Below are 23,522 nucleotides of genomic sequence, written 5' to 3'. Positions count from 1 at the left end.
TCTACCTTTCTACTTTTAATTTTAGGTGCGGTTTTTTTTTTTTAGTTTTTTTAGTTTTTTTATAGTTTTTTTAGTAATTTTGTGGTTTTATAGAAACTAGTAAAAGCATTTATTCTAAATAATAGCGAAACCCACGGTTAGACAGATGTGTTGTAACTACTTGTCTGTCCTCGTCTTTGCAATAAAAACCTATGTTGCACCTTTGTGCCATCCCAATTCTTGAGGTAGGGTGCGTTTTTGGCTTAAGCACGATTTTGTTTCTACTTGAAATGAAATCAAAATAAATATTGTTCTGTTGCCACAATTGCAGTTTTTTCAATAAAAAAATAGATGAGGAATAATAATTATTCCATATTTGAATCTATTGTCCCATCAAGAATAGAGTGTCTTCAAAAAACTTCAATCAATTCATCTGACAAAGGAAACTATTCTGGTCATTCAATTTTGTTTCGCTTGCACCTGTTATATCACAGGCGTTGGTAGAGAAGGCACACTTCTCTTGTCTTCACCGAAGTAGTGATGTAAACACTAACATGATTAATTACCATAGCTAGCAATGGACATACTATAGGCTATTCGCTGTCGATGTGACGTAATTAATCGGATTAACTACCATAGCAATTGATGAATACAATTTCGAATATATAGCCCTGCACTTCATCGTTCACGTGGCACCTATGCATTAAACCATAGTTGTCAAAGAAATGCTAATCACTCGCCATGTAAGATTAGTATTTATGAAAAGAGTGGTATTCAATCTATGTTTGGTGACATACGCGGGTGATTAGTGCAATCTGCTTGATGGTAGTTATTGCGATTATTACGTCACTTCGACAGCGAATTGTAGTATAGACGAATCCAACAAGCCAAGTGATGGTCAGAATTTATTCGGCCATTATACGCTGGTGAAGTTGCGTAATTAATCGGATTAATTACCATAGCAATAGGTGAAAACAATTTTGAACATATCGCGCTGCGCTACAAGCAGGTTACACTCATCACCTGCACATGTACTGTGTATGTCTGCAATCATAGATTGAATACAATACTGGTCTTTTCAAAGATCTTACAAGTGCAGCATGATATGGTTCAATGAAGAGGTACCGCCTGAACGTATCAGTGTATAACGCGGTATATTCAAAAATTGTTTTCACCTATTGCTATGGTAGTTAATCCGATTATTACGTAACTTCGCCAGCGTATTGGAATAAAACAGGAGGATGTGAGTTCATAAGGGCAATGTCGGGGATAGGTCACAATCGATGTGGAGAGATGAGAGGTCCGACCAACAGCCATAGCGATTCAACTAATTCCAGCGGACGGTCTGTGGCTAGTAAGGAATCGTCTTTGACCACATGCGCAGATCTGTCTCGTCAGGAAGATATTTAATATCCCGAATTTATAATAGGCCTATGCCTACCAGTTCCATCGTATAACCGATCTGCTAGAGAATATTTGTTACCATGTTTAATAAATTCGTATTTATCGTATAATAAAATGAAGCCAAATGTATATTATGTGTCACACGGTTTTCTGCTGAACCACTAGCAGGCTATGTTACCACATCTATGACAATGACAAAGGTGAATTTTGATGATTTTTACGATCGTCCGGATGAGCAAATCACTGAATGGGTCTTTAGTTCCCTCCTCTCCTTATCCTGCCAATATTATATGAATCAAAGAAAATAAAGAAAAATAAAATTAAACAAGAAAAAAAGACAAAGAAAAGAAACAATAAAAGAAAAACAATAGAATAAATTAAACTAAATATGAGTCTTTAGAAAATGCAAGAAAATATAAATGAAAAGTTTGAACAATATTTCGTTTATAAAAGTTTGTGTGACCGTGATGAGGCTCGAACTCACCATCTTCCGATCTAAAGAACCAAAGTCTTATGCCTTGCCAAGTGAGCTATGCTCGTGAGATGCGAAATAAAGATAAAATAATACATTGTATACCTGCTTGTGTCGGTAAATGATTTGCTCAAATTCCATAATGATATAATATTGTGGAGGGCGCTAGCGTGAAATATGCTATCATCACAGTCGCTTCTATTCCTTATAGACGGGTTTCTACGGTATGTCCCCAAAACAAACTGCACCGCTTTTGCGAAACACTGTTTCATGCATTGGACACCTTTGTTCCATAACCATTAGGGTATAGGACATTTTTTGTTTTTGATATAGCCCCCGAATGAAATGTATTTAATTATGTTTGTATTCACTCAGGTAGCATTGTGTGTGAATTTTACTTCCGAACTAGAGGCTATTCTTTTTTATGGGCATTTTAGTGTCTAAAATGGCCCATCTGGAATGTAATGCAAGTGATGTCGTTGCTGCTCTTCTAAATTCATTTTTAAAAATGTCCACCCCAGACCAAGGTGAGTACTACAAGTGATGCTACAAAGGAATCAAAATGTTTAATTTTCTTTGTTAGGAATGGCCTCAAAGGTAAGGATACTGAGTCATTAAATTTGTTTATATATGAATAATTAGTGTTGGGTTTTCATATGACAAATATTGGCCAAATAAGGGAGAAAACAACAGTGTTGATATGAAGCTCCATTCAGTTTCTACATGAGGCCATACAGACAAGCATATTACCTTTATGTCCGGTCGCACCTATAATTTTTACAAAAATGCTAAAATCTCTTTTTCAATGACTTTTTGATTTAACAAATCACTAAGTGTCTTTAAAGGAATATTTTGTGATCCTCTAGTTATGGTATGTTTAATGATGCTATATGGCTATGGTTAGCGGTGACTGTATTATTTATATAACCATTTTAACCTTTACATAAACTTTATGGTTGGTTGTTAAAACAATGTTGAGGTTGGGATAATAATATTAACTTGTCTTGTGCATGAAAAATGTCACGATATTGTATAAAAATTCCCTTTAAAAGGGAAAGCCAGCCTTAATGTAGAAGAGGTCTTGTAATTAGTTTTGGTCAATGTGAAAGGCATTTTTAGGATCACGGCTTACTACATCCATGTTACATGACAGTCCACCAAACCATCAACGGTGAGAAGATGTACACTGAAACTGCAGAAAACATTAACTCCTAATCTCCTGTCAACTCTTTAATTCATTATTGTTCATTATTATTAATTCATTATTGTTCTCTAAATTGTTCTGTTCTGGTTTTATTTGTCTTTTCAGCTTTTTACCCACGATATTTCAATTTCCAATTTTTTAATACCATAACTTACGAACTCAATTTCTTCGCTTAGGAATGTCCGATTTTATTGGGGAAAACGGCGTTGTGGAGCAAAATATGTGAAAGCCTTCAAATTTATAAGCTGTCCAAAAGATGTCTGTTTTTGACATGATACGCCACATTTCTTAAAGACCCATTCAGTGATCCCAGTGCAAGAGTAAAAAAATTAAAATTGTTTATAAATTGCTTAAAAGAGAAGGATAGGCCTAAGTCATTCAAATTGTCATTTGGTATTTTTGAAATGCCAAATTTGGCAAAAAATGAAGAAAACAGCAGTACTGACGAAGTTCAATCCCCGCCATTCAAATACTTGTAGCTAATTTTAGATACTGTCAGTATCTAAAAATACAGATTCGTGTAAAATGTCTTATTTTGTCTTAAATAGGCCTACACGGCTTTTGGCTGAACCATTCGCAGACTTAGCACATCTATGTAATAACAAAGGTACGGTACCAAAATTTTGATGATTTTTACGATCGTCCGGATGAGCAAATCACTGAATGGGCCTTTAATATTAATAATAGATAAGCTGCCTTTAAAAATATTATTGACAATGTTGAGAGTAGGAATTACCTTGAAAAATGTCTCAAAAATACAACATGCCAGTTATATTCCGGTCTGAAACGATCAGACAATATTTTAAACATTAATAACATCATAAACCCAAATCGTGACAAAATCACCCCGGGTAGATTTTTGGCTATTTCTCCATTTACGATCCTGCCCAAAAGTGTCTACACTGCACTGACTGCAGGTTTTAGTTAAAAGTGCATTTCGTGATCCACAGCATCATCCGCTAACTTTTCTCAAAAAAAGTTGAGATTTTTATATCACTGGAAACCTCTGGCTACATAATGTTTATGTACAAAATATTTCTTGCCGATTAATTCGTTAGCAAAGTAATCGTGAAATTTGAATTTCGTTCTGGTATACCAGAACAAAATTGCAACACATTGTGTACACATAACCATGCATAACTCGTAAAGGCAAAATCGGAATCAACTGAAATTTTTAGAATAAGCTTTTTTTGTGGATATCTACTGAAAAATGTCATAAAAAGAGGATGCTAGGATCACGAAATACTCCTTAAATTCGCCATATAACATAATATAAACTCACCTTTCATGTACATTTTTTATTTTAAAATAATTTGATATTAATTCGCAATGTATAGTTTACTATATGATAGATGGTGGCAAGAACATTTATAAAGGACTGATTACTCACTGCAATCTTCACTCTTGTGTGTTTTGACTGTAAGTTTATGAATAAAATAAAAAAAGATAGAAAGTAGCTTCACTTACGTTATGTGTCATTTTATTTATAACATAGAAGTTATTAAATTAATAAAGTAAGACAATTTATTTATCTATAAGTGCATGTCAAATGGGTACATTGTTCAATACTATAGGCCTACATGCATAAATAATGCCCATATTATAGCTAGGCCCTAAAAACTTTATTTTGCATCGGATTTTTTCCCGTTGAAAAGGCAAAACTGATGTTCATGATAGCAACTATTTCATCAATAGCATTTTGAGTCATTTTTATCCATAAAACGACACAGGATAGGATAGATAATTACTTTGACATCAATATGGTCCATATGATGAAGATTTTGATTCTTAGATCTGTTATCAACATGATATCACGCTGTTCAGTGGTCAAGGACCCCGGGTCAAAGACACTGAAATGACATACTTTTCTTCTGCTGACCATATGATGCTGTATATTAACTATTATTGTTACATTTTAGGCCTATACCTAAAACTTTTAAAGTCATATTAATTCAAACATAACTTTGGTAATACTCACTCGTTTTCATTCGTTGAAACGGCAAAACATACTTACTTTTCCTTACACATCGAATTAAAATATTTAAAAAAAAATTTAACCACAAAAAGTAAAAAATAAAAAATCATTCCAATACCACTAAAATATAATCTCTTGAGTAAACTGACCCCAAACCTGAAACAGGTACCAGCCCCGAATGGGCTGGCGAAAATATGTAATCCTGCTGAGATAATTGGTTTAAAGAGCATCTAACAAGCTGTGTTCTGTCTGACTCAGCAGTGTTGCCATATGGCATAAAAATACCTACATTTTGGTTGATTTCAAGTCCTTATTTGCACCATAGACCTTGAATCTAAGGAATGTGTCCGCATCTTATAGCAAATGCTCCTGTACCTGCTAGGTGGAGATGGGGAGAGGGAACTTATCATCGGTAACGTAATATTCAAAGGGGCCTGTTCCCCCATCAATCGATTTGAAAATTTAGAAATCCCATTGAAAATGCTGAAAATGGCTTGTGCCCCCAATCAGGCCTGGTGCCCCCAATCATGGTCGGTGCTTACATAGTTATATAAGATGATTCATGCTACACCACAGTTTAGCATGCTTGTTTGTACAGTGGCTTCCAAAAGTTACTCTTTGGGACCCAGATCTGGGACAAATAGAGAAAGTGATTGGACAAAAGCTTTTAATATATATATATATATATACCCTTTATTGGGTTTTCTTTAATGTCTACAATGAATTTGACACCCTTTTTGCCAGTTTGTGAGACTTCCAGACAAAGTTTGTGACTGTCATTTATATCAAGGGTTCCTTACCATTTATATTCCGTCCTGAATTTTGTGAACAAACACAGGAACCTGACCTAAAAACAAGTGTCAAGGAGATGTGATGACTTAAGGCTTACAATTTCTTTAGTTTTAAAAGTGTGGAACTAAAGCTTTTCAACTTGACATTGGGCTACCTGTTTGCAATTTTTAAAACCTCTAAATTGTGGCAACACTGTTCAAAAGAAATATGAACCATTGGATTTGAATGTACCACTGAGAGAGACATTCAACCCATGGCTTGTTCTACTTAATGTCTCCATGCATTACATACTCCATGCTTACCAACACAGGTTGATTTGGAGGGTGCCCCTCCCCATGACAAAAGATCCATTTGTCAAACTGTTTGGAGATTAGCCTGCAAAAGTCCATTTTTGGGTATTAAATCCACTTTTTCTTAAGGGAGCTAGAATGAGCGTTTATGGCGTTTTGACAGTATTTTTTGTGGGACATGAGAGCACCTCAGACGTATCGAATTGCATTCTGAATACGAAGCATGTCTTTCTGATATCAAATAATTTTCATTTTTGAAATTCACAATATAATACAAATTTTATGACAAATTATTAAAACTTGATATTATTAACATTTTTGATATATAACAGTCCTCGAAATAAATTTTATAAATCTAATGATATATTCTTTAAGTGTATGTAGCTGGGAGGAAAAGCCGACGATCAATTGAAAATTTTGACCTTTTATATTGAAGATGTGGATTTTTTCCCAAAAAGACCTTTTTTGTGTGTTTTGTTTTGGGGAATAAAATCCATATCTTCAATATGAAAGGTCAAAATTTTCAATTGATCGTCGGCTTTTCATCCCACCTACATAGGCCTACACTTTAAGTATAAATCATCAGATTTATCAAGTTTACTTCAAGTACTGTTAAATATCAAAAATATCAATTTTTAATGATTTGCCATAAAATGTGTATTACATTGCGAATTTCAAAAAATCAAAATTATTTGATATCAGAAGGACATTCTTCGTATTCAGAATGCAATTCGATATGTCTGATGTGCTCTAATGTCCCACAATAAATACTGTCCAAACGTTCATACCCCACCCCTTAAGGAAAAGGGTCCACTTTTTTGAAATTCTGCAATAATCTCTTCTCTACCTTAAAAAGGGGCGTGGTCCGATTTGTTCATGTTCTGTCTATCTTACATTGAGGGCTATTATTAAAACAATATGTTTTTGTGTTGTATTGCTACGATGGTTTTCATATGAGAAGCAAATTATGCCCCATAGGATAGTCACATACTTCCGGTTAAGGTTATCTTAATTCACCACATTTGTTCACACCATCTAATCGAAACATATCTCAGGCATTCAATTTTACTGGGAAGTGGGAAAATGTTGAGCTTTCTTCTGATACCAAAATCGCAAAAACAAAATCACAGTGTTACAATAAAACAATGAATAAATGAAAAATGGGAGATGAAGCTGTCGATTGGGTCACAGCTTAATGTAAATAAATTGCCCTCCCAATGTAACAAAGCCAAGGTGTAGTAGAAAACACTGGCTATTTAAAGAATAAAGAAAATAGGGATTTGAATGGCAAATCAAGGCATAGCTAAATAAATCTACTTTGGTGACACTCTGCTCATTTGCTTCATTGGATCATATACATGATTCATTAATAAACTGGAATTGAAGCCCATGTTGGTGAGCTTAGCCTTCATTCATTTACCTGGAAACAACCAATATGCTCATATCATCCCTAAATGCACATTCACCTATTTCCATTTAACTATTTTCCACATATTAGCTGTGCATGAAAAAGCATTCACTTCAAGGATTTGTATACATCGCCAATTATTAACCTATACATATTGACTTTGACGTTTCACATTAAAGGATGATGGTTTAGTTCATTTTTATTTAACATTTCTTGAATTTCCCAATTTCATTTTTATTGTAAAATTTACATTGTGCACAAACATGTCCAGCTTTATTTCAGTGGCTTGGTTGGATCTTATACATGGACTTTTTGGAAGCACAGCCATTGATATGTGCCCATCATTTTGAGCTGTTTTAGCGTGTTTTTGGTTAGGCCTACTTTTCCAGCACAAATCACATTATTTCACCTCAATTCACCCCTCCACTGTTTCTATGCTTCTATCCACTATTTCATCAGTCAGTGAGAGCCATGCATGCACAAAACCTATGACCAAAACCAATTTAGACAATACTCCTCCTCTTAATCAGTACGATTTGTTCACTTTAGGATAATTTTCATCTTTAATCAAGCAAATGCCTGAAAAGCAAGTCAAATTAATCATGAGATTGCAGCAAACATTGACAGCATGCTGACAGTCAGTGTTCATTTCTTTGATCAGGTTTTATTCTCTCTATTTTTGTCTTTAATTTTAGGATTGAGCATTGTGTTTATTTTGGCTGCTGTAATATAGTATTTTTTCTATCCAGCCTTTGGAGCAGAGCACCAATTTGCCAAATTACTCATCAGGGAATTACGGTATGACTCTCACAGATATTTATAATGAATCCATTCTCACCTCACATCATCAGCCATGAAGCCACATTCAGAAATAATTTTGTACAGCATTATTTGCCTAAAATTGCTCCACGAATTGATTAAATATGCTGTGAATTTCCATCCATTTCGCCAGATTCAAAGATTATCAATGAAAGAAAATCCAAGTTCTACCCAAAGAGCTTTTAATAGAAATAGAGTCGCAATAGATTATATAATCTTTTGTTCTTTTGATGCCGATTAGAAGTTGCGACAGGCTATTCATAAAAGTGGTACCATTGTTTCGAAGAAAGGGGTTCCGCCATTAAATTGGTCACTGATCCGGCATCATATTAACGCTCTACACAACAGGCGAGTATCAATAAGTGACCACACTACAGTCATGTGTAAGGGCAGTCATGTGTAAAGTGGTACCATTGTATTCATGTATCCCAAATGTGTGCTTATGTGGGTCTGAATTCTATAAGGAGGCTTTAGCTGTCGATGCAATCATCTTTACCACCCACCTGACGTTAGGCGTTTCATTTAAATAAATTGAATGCTCTTCTGATCGATTACATATTAGAATGTATGAAGGCTGCCATGTCCAGTCCATATATCTATATTACTAGTATAATGGTAATCGTTATACGTATACATTTAAGTATATAGGCCTATAAAGGTTGTTTTTAAGAAATTTCCATTTAATTTTATTTTAAGAAAGAGATTGGTATAGAAATAGTGGCGTACCCAAAGAGGGGAGGGGGTTGGGGAGGGGCAGATTTACCTCTGTGAGAAGTCTTGGGAGGGAAGAGGGGAGGAGGGGATATGGAGAATGATATAGGGCTGGAGGAAGGGAGAAATAAAAAGGTATAATAAAGACAAGTAGATAAATAGAAATATAAGGAAAATTATGGGAATGAGAGAGGGAGGGTGAGAGGGGACAATGAGAGCGAGGGAGTGATACAGTGTAGGCCTAGGAAAGAATAAGTACAGAGAAGGGAAAAGAAAGGAATGACGAATACATTTAAGGTTACACAAAGAGACGTATAAAAAACGTATAAAAGACGTATAAAGTTGTTCTCTAAAACAGAGTTTTCTCAGTAATCAAATATCGCAGCGAGTGAAATGTTGGTGCATTGGATGTAGCTTAACATTTTTGTGTGTTATATACAAATTATTAGAATAAATTTGAAAATCCTTCGTTTAAAGCATTTTTACCCACCATGTTCACAAGATCAAAAACACGTTCCATGAGGTTTTTTCAAATGTGCGCTCCGTATAAATCCACACCGAGCGATTGTTTTCTTCTTTTTCGTATTGTATTACAAATCGATCAAAGAAATAATGTTGCCATGGGGAAGAACCAAATACAGTACCGATTAAATTTTAAAAGCCCGTTTTCGGGGAAAATTTTGGAGAATTTGCTTGAGAAAAAGCTGGTTTGTGAAATTATCGATATCTTGATTACGAGACGTTAATTTAGACATCTGAATACCTACATTATTTCTCAACATTCTGCCAATTGCTATTCCATTTGATTTTCACTCCAAATTGAAGCTAAGCACTTTCTAACTTACTTTAATGTCCTCTTTCAATGCACATTTAGCAAAAAAGGGCTTATTTCCGAAGGGATCCTTTAAAATTTTTAAACATTGCACACATTAACATCAAAAATATCAAAAAAAACCAAATATGATACTATCAAAAATTTCTTTTTGACAGGGGTATTCTTTTTGACAGGGGTATGGGGTTGGGAAAACATTTCTTAGAGTATAGTGAAGCCAGCACTTTTTGACGACAGTATAAATTTATGGTACGAATGTGCGCAAAGCTTAACTGGTGAAATATGATGCAAAAGTGGAATATATTCGCACACAAATTTGCACTTTTTAGGCTAAAATGGCCAAAATATGAGGTTAATTTGGTCAGAAACCCACATACAGGTGTCAACATTGGGGGCTGGGAAGATTATAGGGAACATCCCCCTATTAAAATATTGAGGGGTATTCCCCTGAGATCTACTCCTATCGTGGGGTAGATCTTTGTCTACCAGGCTAAAACTTTAACAACTTGCATAAAAGAGCATGACTGACATCACTAAAGTCACCAAATATCCAGAACCAAATCGATTGCAAATCCCTTGTGACAAACTATCAGAAGTAATTTAATAAGAAGCCCCTCACAGGATGAGTAAAACTATTATACCATTGAGTTGTATTTGCTGTATTCTGCTGGTCAGACAAATATCTGGCATCCTTTTGACAGATTCCGTAAAAGGTACTATTTGCTATGTGACTGTCATACTGTACTAGACATACACACCTAGAGCACAATGGACGATATATATCTCTGGGGTGCATATCTATGGTGTCTTAATGTTATATCTTGGGGATTTGTACATGATGGAAATAGTCTTCTTGCATTAAACACTTGAATAGATAGGTTGGGTGAGATGTACTTATTAAAGGAGACATGATTTGCTGTCAACTATGGCGTATCGGAAGATGTATGTCTCAATGTTAGATTATTGGAAAAATACATCATATTTTACATACGATAAAATCTGATCCCTTCTGTCAGGCCAATGTCAGAAATTGAATTGAAATTAAATTTTAATTATAGGCACAAACAGGCAAACTAAGACCAAAAACAGAAGGTCAAAGCTCATTTCTCTCTAAGATCTGTGGACAAATGTGAATGTTCGAGTTCCTGAGGACAATTCTCTTTCAACTGACCATGCTGAAAAGAATCATTGATTCTGTATAATCAGGATTTGGTGATTTGGTGTATGTGAACTTTAGGGCACAACTTTATCCAACAACACATCATGTATGACTGCCATGACATCAAAGTTCAAATTCATGCAAATAGCATATAACCAAATCCATTGCAAATCCCTTCTGACAAACGATCAAAAAGTAATTGAATAAGAAGCCCCTCACATGATGAGTAAAACTATTATACCATTGAGTTGTATTTGTAGAGATAGATGCCCCCATACATGGGACAACAAGCAAAGTAAATAGCATCCACCAAATTCTGCCGGTCAGACAAATATCTGGCATGCTTTTGACAGATTCCGTAAAAGGTACTATTTGCTATGTGACCGTCATACTGTACTAGACATACACACCTAGAGCACAATGGACGATATATATCTCTGGGGTACATATCTATGGTGTCTTAATGTTATATCTTGGGGATTTGTACATGATGGAAATAGTCTTCTTGCATTAAACACTTGAATAGATAGGTTGGGTGAGATGTACTTATTAAAGGAGACCTGGCTTGCTGTCAACTATGGCGTATTGGAATATGTCTGTTTCAATATTAGATTATTGGAAAATAAAATACATCATTTTAAATGCGATAAAATCTGAGACCTTTTTGTCAGGCCAATGTCAGAAATTGAATTGAAATTGAATATTATTTCTAGGCAGAAACAGGCCAACTAAGAGCAAAAACAGAAGAAGGTTAAAGCTCATTTCTCTATAAGATCTGTGGACAAATGTAAATGTTCGAGTTCCTGAGGACAATTCTCTTTCAAAGTGACAAGAATCATTGATTTTGTGAAAATAAAATCACAATGTATAATCAGGATTTGATGATTTGGTGTATGTGAACTTAGGTGGGCTGGTCTTGCATATAGGGCACAACTTTATCCAACAACACATCATGTTAAAGAATATGACTGCCATGACATCAAAGTTCAAATTCATGCAAATGGCATATAACCAAATCTATTGCAAATCCCTTCTGACAAGCGATCAAAAAGGATTTGAATAAGAAGCCCCTCACAGGATGAGTAATACTATTATACCATTGAATTGTATTTGTAGAGATAGATGCCCCATACATGGGACAACAAGCAAAGTAAATAGCATCCACCAAATTCTGCCGGTCAGACAAATATCTGGCATCCTTTTGACAGATTCCGTAAAAGGTACTATTTGCTATGTGACTGTCATACTGTACTAGACATACACACCTAGAGCACAATGGACGATATATATCTCTGGGGTACATATCTATGATGTCTTAATGTTATATCTTGGGGATTTGTACATGATGGAAATAGTCTTCTTGCATTAAACACTTGAATAGATAGGTTGGGTGAGATGTACTTATTAAAGGAGACGTGGCTTGATTTCAACTATGGCATATTGAAAGATGTCTGTTTCAATATTAGATTAGTGGAAAATACAACTCATCATATTTCACATGCGATAAAAATCTGAGCCCTTAGGCCAATGTCAGAAATTGAATTGAAATTGAATTTTAGTTCTAGGGACAAACAGGCAAACTAAGACCAAAAACAGAAGGTCAAAGCTCATTTCTCTCTAAGATTTGTGGACAATGTGAATGTTCGAGTTCCTGAGGACAATTCTCTTTCAAAGTTACAAGAATCAATGATTCTGTGGAAATAACATCATAATATATAATCAGGATTTGGAGTATGTGAACTTTGGTGTGGTTGGTCTTGCATAAAGGGCACAACTTTATCCACCAACATGTGTTAAAGAACATGACTCACATGACATCGAAGTTCAAATTCATGCAAATGGCCTGTAACCAAATCGATTGCAAATCCCTTCTGACAAACTATCAAAAGTAATTGAATAAAAAGCTCCTCACAGGATGAGTAACACTATTATACCATTGAGTTGTATTTGTATAGATGCCCCATACATGGGACAACAAGCAAAGTAAATAGCATCCAGCAAATTCTGTCGGTCAGACAAATATCTGGCATCCTTTTGACAGATTCCATAAAAGGCACTATTTGCTATGTGACTGTCATACTGTACTATACATACACACCTAGAGCACAATGGACGATATATATCTCTGGGGTACATATCTATAGTCTCTTAATGTTATATCTTGGGGATTTGTACATGATGGAAATAGTCTTCTTGCATTAAACACTTGAATAGATAGGTTGGGTGAGATGTACTTATTAAAGGAGGCATGGCTTGCTTCAAGTATGACGTATTGGAAGATGTCTGTTTCAATATTAGATTATTGGGAAATAAAATACATCATATTTTAAATGCGATAAAATCTGAGACCTTTTTGTCAGGCCAATGTCAGAAATTGAATCGAAATTGAATATGAAATGCAAAAAGAGGCAACTGCAGTACAAGAAACAAGAAAAGATGAAATAATGAAAATCATTTCACTCTTAACATAGTAACAGAAATATTATTAACGAACCCTCAGAAGAGCAAAATGTCACTTGGAAAACAATACAGGAAAAAAACTTCTCAGAAGAAAGAGGGAAGTTTTTTTCTTCTACAAAATTTGGTCCAATTTTTTTTAAAGTGGAAAATTGTCTGATTTTCCCCCTGAAAACCAAAGCAAAGAAACATACTTGAAACATGGACAAATCAATGCCCTGCAATACAATTTTACAAGCTGCAACAATCCTCTCATTTTCAAAAGATCTGCCCCTTATATGGCTCTAATATTTATTCTACACACTCTCAAAATCTGCAAAAAAGTCAATTTGTTTTTGTACCGGGGCCAGCAAAGCTGGCCGCGGTACTTATTAGCTGGATATAAAAAATTGCTGTTTCTAGGCTATGTATGAAACAGAAATTCATAAAGAAAGCACGTACCTGAATCAAGTTGTTTTGATGATGTTTTATGCTTGTAATGTGTAAACATATAACTTGTGGTTGAACGGATATCAGAAATATTGTGTTGATTTTGCATGGTAAGGTAAAATAGGTATATGTTTTAGGAAAATAATTTTTCTGAATCTAGACTAGGAAGTTTTGCTGGTTCTCTTCACTAGAACACTTATCTTGGCAGGCTATGGGATCATGTGGGCAGACACACCGGGTACCATACATGCTTTGTGTGAGTTCAGTATCTCAGTTTGTTGTATGGTAGCCTATGTGATCCAATATCTCTGGTGAGAGCTACCTGCTGAGTTATGATGACATAATTTAATTTACACATCTTACTCTATTCATGTTCCTAGTGGTCTGTCTGTGGTGGTCTGTTATCTTAATAGGCCTATGTGTTGGATAATTTTCAACTACATGTAACATGTTTGACTATGCAACATGCAGTAAACATGGTAAAAGTTGAATCCCTCACATCGAAGACCTGTAGGCCTATTAATAAATAAGCAAGATCACTGAATATTGGAAATATGTACATTTCCTGGTAACACGATGATGACCAAAAGCTATTGATGCACACATCACCTTCAAATATTTGGGTCTATTTTTATGATGACAAATATGTCACAACAAGAATGAAGCTTAGGGCATAGGTCCTAAGTAATGATTGAATTTTGTTACGTAGAATATTGGCTTTTAGAATACCCTACCACTTTTTACATTCACAGTGTATGTGTATGGGTCGTTCATAAAAGACCCCCATTGAAAATCTACAGTGGTAGGGTATTCTAAAAGAAATCCAGAATATTATCAGTAAACATTCAATTCTTGGCTTTAAAGGTGCTATTTTTGGGTTCAGTTTTCGAAAAATAATATTTCTCGAAATTTTGCTTGTTACTTTGTATGCTTAAATTCTCAAAACAAAAAAGAGCTATGAATGAATTAATCTATAATATAGGCCCTAAGGTGCGAACGTCGGTTGTTTTTTTAGGCCACAAGACCATTTAGCAATCCATGTATGTGGGGTATATGTGTAGGGGTGTTTGTACCCTAACAGTGTCTGCTTCCTACTCATGTCATCCAAACCTGGTGATAATAATATTTGAGTAGGAGGACATGTGAATTAGCGTCAACTAATCCTTTTCACCAATAGGCCCTACCACCAATCAACCAGTACTTCCCACCATCCAAAATCTCCCTATTTTGCCAGCCAACAATATCACATAATTATCAGAGATTACCCCATATGTTTAATTGCAAGCATCCAACCAAGGCCAATCAATAACCTTGAATCACAATTGTCATTTTAAAACCATGTCTCGCCTGTCAAATATTACACATTACAGGCATCTTTCAGAAGGATTATTTAATCTTCACATGAAATCATTCCTGTCCCGGTACATCCCTTTTTAAAGGGTTTTTATTTAATCCACAGAGCATTTAGTTTCCTTTCATTTAATTACTTTTCAGCATAGCCCAAATTGGCAACCAGCACCCCCTGGGGCGGTACAATGGACCAAATAATTACCTGAAATGTCTACCTCATGGTATATATTTTGTAGGAGGAATTATTTTCACACATCAAACAAGTGATACTTGCATTTGTACCAAAGAGCAGCTACATTAATAGTCACTGCCACCATCCCAAGATATTATCACAGTTTAGGTTAGCATTAGGGTTAGGTTTAGTGATTATGGTTGGGTGTAGATCAGTGAAAATACAAGAAATTTAATTGAGAACTGTGATTACAAATGCAATTAAGCTCAATTAGGCACCATGACCAAATATGTTTGATCTTTGTATGAACCGTCAATTATGCTTCCATCCGGGGGCACTCAACTTTGGAAGTGACGGGTATGTGCCTACCGGAGTCTCGAAGTAGGGGCCTATCGGGTACAAAGCGTTATTTAAAAAAAAGGGGTCATTGGGTAAAAAAAAAATAAAAAAGGGGGTCATTGGGTACAATATTTTGAAAAAAGGGGGTCATCGAGTATAAGATTTTTTTAAAGGGTCTTCGGGTAGAAAATTTTGAAAAAATGGAGCAAAATTTTGAAAATTTTGGCATAATTTTGAAAAAATGGAGCAAAATTTGACAGTTTCGGCATTTTTTGTTGCATTTTGATGATGCTATTCTAGAAAAAGGGGGTCATTGGGTAGCCGCAACCAAAAAAAGGGGGTCATTGGGTAGCCGCAACTAAAAAAAAGGGGGGTCATCGGGTATGGCTTTAAAAAAAGGGGGTCATCGGGTATAGTCGACTTCAAAAGAGGGGGCCTATTGACAGGCACATACCGTCACTTCCAAAGTTTAATCCCCCCCCGGGCTTCCATGCAATGAACTATCAATTAATTAATGAGAATCAATACAGGCAAAAATTCATAGGTTATCACAATTAACAATAGTCAATTAATTGATTTCATAAATAATAATGATTGACCAAGCATCGATGCGCGATCGAAAGATCAAACTATTTTGTTTCTATTGCCTTATGCCAAAAAAGTCTCCCTCTAGAAAATGCCAGCAATATCATGGTCTAACATTCAAAATAGTAATGTTTCATTTATTGCAGAACTTGATGATTTTTACCAGATCTGCATCTGAGTCTTGTATACCTCACCCAAATGAAGATAATCACTCTAGAGCTGTACATTGTGTGTTCATGGTCTTAAACCACAGATATGTCTAGTTACATTATAAAAAATTCTGTTTTGTAGAAAATTACCAAAGCCTTCAAAACATTATATATTTCAAAATCTGAAAATTGCATCTCACACAAGTTCTTTTTTCCTTTCTCAGCAAAAATTTAATCAAGCTTTGATGAAGAGGATGCTTGGAATGGTACACCAGGGGGCTACATGACTACTTCTACCAAATTTCATCATGCTGCCATGAGCCTGGCCTCGATAAAACTACCAGGATTAATTTTGATGTTTGTACCCAAAGTCACTTTCAATTCCATCATGATCTGCTTGAGGTTGTTCAAAAGAAGTAGATACCATGTTATTTTTGTGCGTGTCATGGCCATGCATCATGGCTGGAGGCGGATTTAACACAATCAGCGTAGAATGGGTTTCGTAAAAGTCGATACCTCTTTGCGGTGGAAACTTTATATGCACATGAGATGAATTGGCAATGATCATTTGAGAATATCAGCTCATCTCCGACTACTTGTGAATTCTACCTAGCATGGTACCATCATCTATCTGAATTTCATTTTGTTCTTTGCATTATTGACGTTTTATTTCATATTGGAGAGCTAAATGCATGTAATAAGTTTCAAACCCTGCGGAGTAGAGAGTAATAGCCAACAAGCTATGCACAAAATAAGATCGCATCTGTCTGCCTTGGAGCAAAAAAGGCATTCCTGCTCCAAAATGACTGTTGAAATATCCGCCTTTTGCCTGCATACAATTTGCAACCCAGCCATGCACTTGTTCTAACGGTCACAAGATTGCCACTGCCTCACTTACTCCTATGTCCATTTGGTCAATATGATTAAGCTATGGGATCTTAGTCACGCATTGCCTTCACATACACAAATGCACGTCTTTAGCCTCCTTATCATGCGCTGAGTGCAACTACAGATCTCAAGTCGTCAGTGAAGTGACGAAAAGGGGAAATATTGATCATACTTTGTCTGCAGATTTGGACCGATGCTTGTCACTTCATTGATGTGGAATAAAATTATCGGGATAGAGATGTACTACAAAGTTTTGAAATGTAGAGAATTTGTGAAGTCGATACATTGTAGGTGTTGTTGTGCATAGAATTACAGTGTTAAAACCGGGGTTAAAACTTTCCGTACTGGTTGACATTTGTACACATCAATGTATTTCTTCTTCTTGCTTGCATGATACACATGCATGCCACAGTTGAAGGTAGAAGTGATAATGCACTAGCCAAAAAAGAAACTTGGTGCTGGGTGCTAATTATTGGGCTGTGAATGTTGTCCAGGAAGCTGTTCAATGTCAGTGCACTTTGCTGTTGTGTCAGTTGCATAACTGCTTGGTTACTGACATGTGTTTTTAGAGTAGAGTATTGAAGTAATCATGTATGTAATTTTGGTTCTTTTTGATGCACAGGATTTTAAGATATGACCTTACAGGCTCCTAGCCAGCCCTTCGAGTTAGGGGGTTCATTTTTTACCGATTTCTGTTAACTATTATCAACTGATGAGTAATGGCGCGTAGTGGGCATCGCGCCGCACGGAAGCGCGGCGCAGGGGGGGGTGTCTGAGGGGGATGTGCCCCCCTCAGAAATGTGAGAATTTTGAAAAATGAAGTCCCAATTGAAGGCATTTGGGGCACCATTTTTACATTATCATCAGAAATATATGGTTTCAATTTATTATCGCAAAGAGGCAAATTAACACGGTTAAAACAAGAAAAAGTTGCAAATAACAAATTTTGTGCTACAATGGCCATTTGAACCACATTTGCCATGTTCTCCTTTTTTTGTGTCAAAATTTTAGGGGGTTCGATCGAACCCCTCGAACCCCCCTGGCTACGGGCCTGCCTTATAAGTTTCTTTTTTGGCTTAGTGTATAATGATGTATATTCATGTTTTAAACTTGTATTTATTTTGTTCAATGAGGTAATTCAAGGCATCAGTCAAATATGTGACATTCACTTTATCTAATTTAAAGCAATGTGTCATTTGCTTACAAGGACACCCTCATTTTTTGTTTAAATTTCTACTTTTTGCATGAATACCCAATGGTGCAATTAAATACCCTGTGATTAAGACCAAGCCTGAAGAGCTTTAATTACACTAAAATTTAAGCGTTTTTTATTAAATTATTCCCCAATTCCCCCATAGAGCTCCACAGTTAAGCAGCAACGTTGGTTTCTTTAAGTTTACCTCATTATTTCTGCTTAAAATGATAAATTTTTGGCAATAACAAAAATAAAATTTGACCGAAATCATACATTATGGCTTTTAACTGTTACAATTTGATTTCACAAAATGAGAGTTATTAAAGCAGATATTTGTGCAAATTAATAATGCATTACATTTACAAAAAAATTATATGCTTCAAAGACAGCCTTTTTTCCTTACACAAACACTCCATATTGCTTCACTTGACCTTGTCAGATTTGAGTTGAACTGAAATGTTGATAGTCATATTTAGATCACATCATAATAATGAAAATCTTATTCACTACATTTTTATCAGCCACACTGCCCCCGCTTGTCATTTTTTGGTTTAAAAAAGCTACATGGAATCTGACAGTATTTACCAAGCACAGATAGGGTTGGGAGGCTGTCAAATATTTTGATGTAAAATCAATTTTGTCATTTATATTACCGTCATTTGAATTGAATAATTTCTATTTGTATGCAAGCTGTTCATATACAAGTGGATTGTTTCAAAACATTTAATTTGATTTAAATGGCGACCGGGTGATGTGATATGCTGAATATTTGAGTGTGACAGTTAATAATTAATAAGCAAAATAATGTAGACAAATGGAAAGCTGCGTGTTCAGTGTAATTCTTGTTATGAGTGCAATTGATTTTTATTTTCCATATTGGAACAAGCACTACGATATTCTAGGCTTGAAGCTCATGAAAAAAAGTAGATTAGGGGGATGTAATTTTCTTTGGGGGGGTCATGAATATGTTGGTGACCAGAGTGTAATTTTTATAACCCCCCCCCCCTATCGCAGGCTTAATTTTTCTATGCCTCCTCTATCTTGAGTCAAATTTTTATGACCCCCCTTCCACCCACAAAAATTTTGAGTCACCAGCACTTAATAATTCTGTAAGCCTCCCTATTTTGGGTGTATAAAAAAAACCCTATTTCTGGTCTAAAAATTCTATGACCCCCAGTAATATAATTCATGACAGGTTGAACATCTTCTGCACCGATACACAGCCACCCCCACCCACAGACACCCCTATGTGCAATTGCAGTCAAACGTGGACACTGTTCACGACTATGCAAACATGGACGTCCGAATCCGTACTCAATCAACATACTGAGGATGTTTTTTGCCGTTTTTTGTGTGTACTTTTGTGGTTATGGAATTTAACCTAGTAACTCTTACATAACGATAGAGGATGTGTTTTGCAAATACATTATACATGCAATTGCGGTCGTTTGCAGACCTCCACTAACCGGTCCCCCATTGCCGAGTGGTCTGTGGTTGGAATGTAGAGTGTGTGTATATCCTCGATTGAAGGCGATTGCACACGCACCCGTCATACATCGGAGCTTATTTTATAGTCCCCTTTCTTAAACTTGTTTGGTGTGGACAATACTTTATTGCAAAAGCGATCAAAGTGTGCCTATGAATTCAGCTTATATTTTTTTACAACATACCACTAGAGAAACACAACAAAAACAACTGAATACATTATATATATGGTCGTAGAGATTAAAGTTAGAAACAGTGCAAAATATATATATACCAAGAGGTATAGATAAACACAACGTTTCGGGTTGGACCCTTTAACAAGTGTGAGGCCAACCAGAGAAAAAACTTACACTACAATGCATCACAAACTAAAGTACAATTACACAACAAAAAGAAAAAATCTATACCAGAAAGCTGAAGTACATTATATATATATGTATATATATATAGCCATTTTAATGTGTTGACACAGGCAACACCTGTCATACAAGAAAATTGCACAATATTTGGGATTATGATATTCAAAATCAAATAAGTTTACAAAATAGACATGCAAGTTTAACTTATAACTATTCTGAACATATGTATCATTAGAAGCGTATAAGATACAAAACAATACTTAGCAGAACAGATAAGTTTTGATTTCAAATAGACACATTGTGCATACTCTGTCTTTCCTGATGTGAAGTACCCTGGCTGATTTACAAAACATTTATAAGTGTCTTTGTGGGGTTTATACAAATGTCAATATAGGCCATCTTAAATTAATAATTTGTCTCAAAGCCCTTCCCAAGTTGAAAACCTAATGTGGATGCTGCTTTAATTTTTGATTCTTTTTTACCCTTTTTTTATTGAACTGCGGGATGAGTTTTTTAACAAGAAAATGCCGGGGAATAGACAAGCATAGTTTCACTGTGTTCAAGATGAAGAGCGATATACGAGGCTATTTTAAGTCTGACTATGTCAGACGTGAGATTTTAGAGGAAAACAAATAGCGGAAAAACAAAATTATCTCAATCCAGCGGGAATAATGTGCAAAAAGCGGGTGATTTTACTAATGCTCACGGGGGCTTTGAGACAAACTATTAAATCAAGGTGGCCTTAAACAGTTTGAGAAAATTGTACCAAGGATAGAGACTTGCAATGCTTTCCTAACCAGTACTCCATTTGGATTTTAAAAGATAGGAAACAATCTTCATTTTTCACATGCTTTTCAAAACAAACTGTCCAGTGATCTCATACATGATATTGTTACATATTTCATGATTAAAATACACAAATTTATTTGAAATAATAAGTTAATACATGGTCACTATAGAGTTTACCTCATTTTATCTTTTTAGCCTGATGTGATAAGTGTCCCCAGAACTGAACCAATCTGCCGTGTATCATCATCAAAGTCACAAGAATACAAGTTTTGAATCGGGCTTTGAACTTTACCACTTGAAGATACACATGACAGATGCACAATTTCATGTTCACAGGTACAAGTATAATGTAACCTTCCAATAAGGGCTCTGAACCATATAGCCAGAACCACATTGCAAAGTAACATTCCAATGAGGGCTCTGAACCATATACCCAGAACCACATTGCAAAGTAACCTTCCAACAAGGGTTCTGATCTGAGCCACGGTTATAACTGATGCATGGTTATAATGCTACATAGCGATATTGATACAGTTGCAAATCATCAATTGATTACAATTACTCCATGCAAGTGCTTTGTCAATAACTACATGCCACCCAGCTTCCTCTTGCTGTCCAAACTGCTCCATGTGCTGCTTATAAAATCATGAATATAACATTTTTATACCATTTGTAATATAATGATCCCCAATACAATGAAACATAACACAATTTAGGGCATGTGTAATGTCTTGGAATAAATAATTCATGCTACAAAATGTTGTCATTATGTTCTCAGGACATTCCTTCCTATACTTGTATAGAGTTAAGAGTCCGGTATAATTAACACTTGGACTGTGTTGGATAGGCTCACTTTTTCCCCAAAAATTGTTTCCAACAATATTTGAGCAACAAAAAATTCTAAAACCAAAATAATGATCAAATCTAATGTGTTTTCACCCAATACAAAATTTATTTTTCTCGCTATAGTATGAGTTTTAAAATCTTGAACTCATTGACTACGTCTCGTCCAATATTTTAAAGCTAGACCAATAAATTTTTGTATTGGGTTCAAATTATCCAATTTTATATCAAAATATGCACCCCAAAAATGATTCAATTGTTACATTTCAAGTACAAGTCAAAAATATCAACTTCATAATTGAACATAAACGAAATACTGGTAATTATATTCTTAACGGTTTTATCACCTCATAATTACAAATCAAAAATATATATTAATTGAAAAAATGATATTACATTATCTGCATGCAACTCAACTACAAACAGCTCAATTAACTGTAATCTTGGTAATGATAGAAGTAATTTGGCACATTCTGGGGAATTAATTTCACTTTTCATCACATGCTTGACACCTTGCATTGGGAATTCAATTCATGACACTACTTTCTCATTGAGATGAGAAGTCAGGTATGCAAAGTATATAATTTAGGATTTTTTTTCAAATATTCCATCTCATTTTTAACACAGTTCCAATTTTTTCGTGTTCTTACATTCTGTAAAATGAAATGAAATTGGGAAAATTAACCCATTGAATGCTACAAATACGTTCAATCAAACAAGCAAAGATTATAATTTCCATGGACATTCATGCTCAACAGTAAAGTCAGGTTTGACAAGCATTTAGTATCTTTCAAAATTCACATAAGTTCAGTGAAAATCTTATGAATCTAATTTGCAGAGACAAGGACGTGCATATAAACTTCTTTGATGAATTCTCTCTTTAGATTTATGTAGGGTTTGTTTTTGGATATCATTATTTTCATCATATGGACAAATCGCACATGATTATAAACTATCCTTTTGTATTGCCCAACAATGAGGGCGATGTTATTGCATTTTACCTGTTTAAAGCTGTTTTCACCATGCTTGCTAAACATGCTCAGCATCTCACATAAGGCTGAAAACAAATTGTTTGCTTGCCCACCACCGCCCAACCCAAAACTAGCCAAAATCAGGGTCGGCCCTTATGAATTTTTTTAAGTTTTAGTTTTAGTTTATAATTTTAATGGTTTTTTAAAATTACTTTTTCTACTTTTTTGGCCTAAAGTACTCCTGGCTACATACAGATGATTTATAGTAACCTGGGGAATTTCCCTTTGAAATAGAGACCCAGCCAATTCATAGAGAGTCAAGAGGCTGTAAAACATGTAGATCTATCTCCAGGACCACCAGAACACTGAACGTATTTCTCATATTTCCTTAACGTTCAATCTCAATAATGTCACAAATGAAAAATGTTGTTATCTTTGAAAAGAAATAAAAGCCAATTTCCAACTT

The sequence above is a fragment of the Amphiura filiformis genome, chromosome 1 (assembly GCF_039555335.1).
Source record: "Amphiura filiformis chromosome 1, Afil_fr2py, whole genome shotgun sequence".
NCBI lineage: Eukaryota > Metazoa > Echinodermata > Ophiuroidea > Amphilepidida > Amphiuridae > Amphiura > Amphiura filiformis.
The sequence above is the reverse complement of the archived record's forward strand: the minus strand, read 5'-3'. Positions refer to the sequence as shown.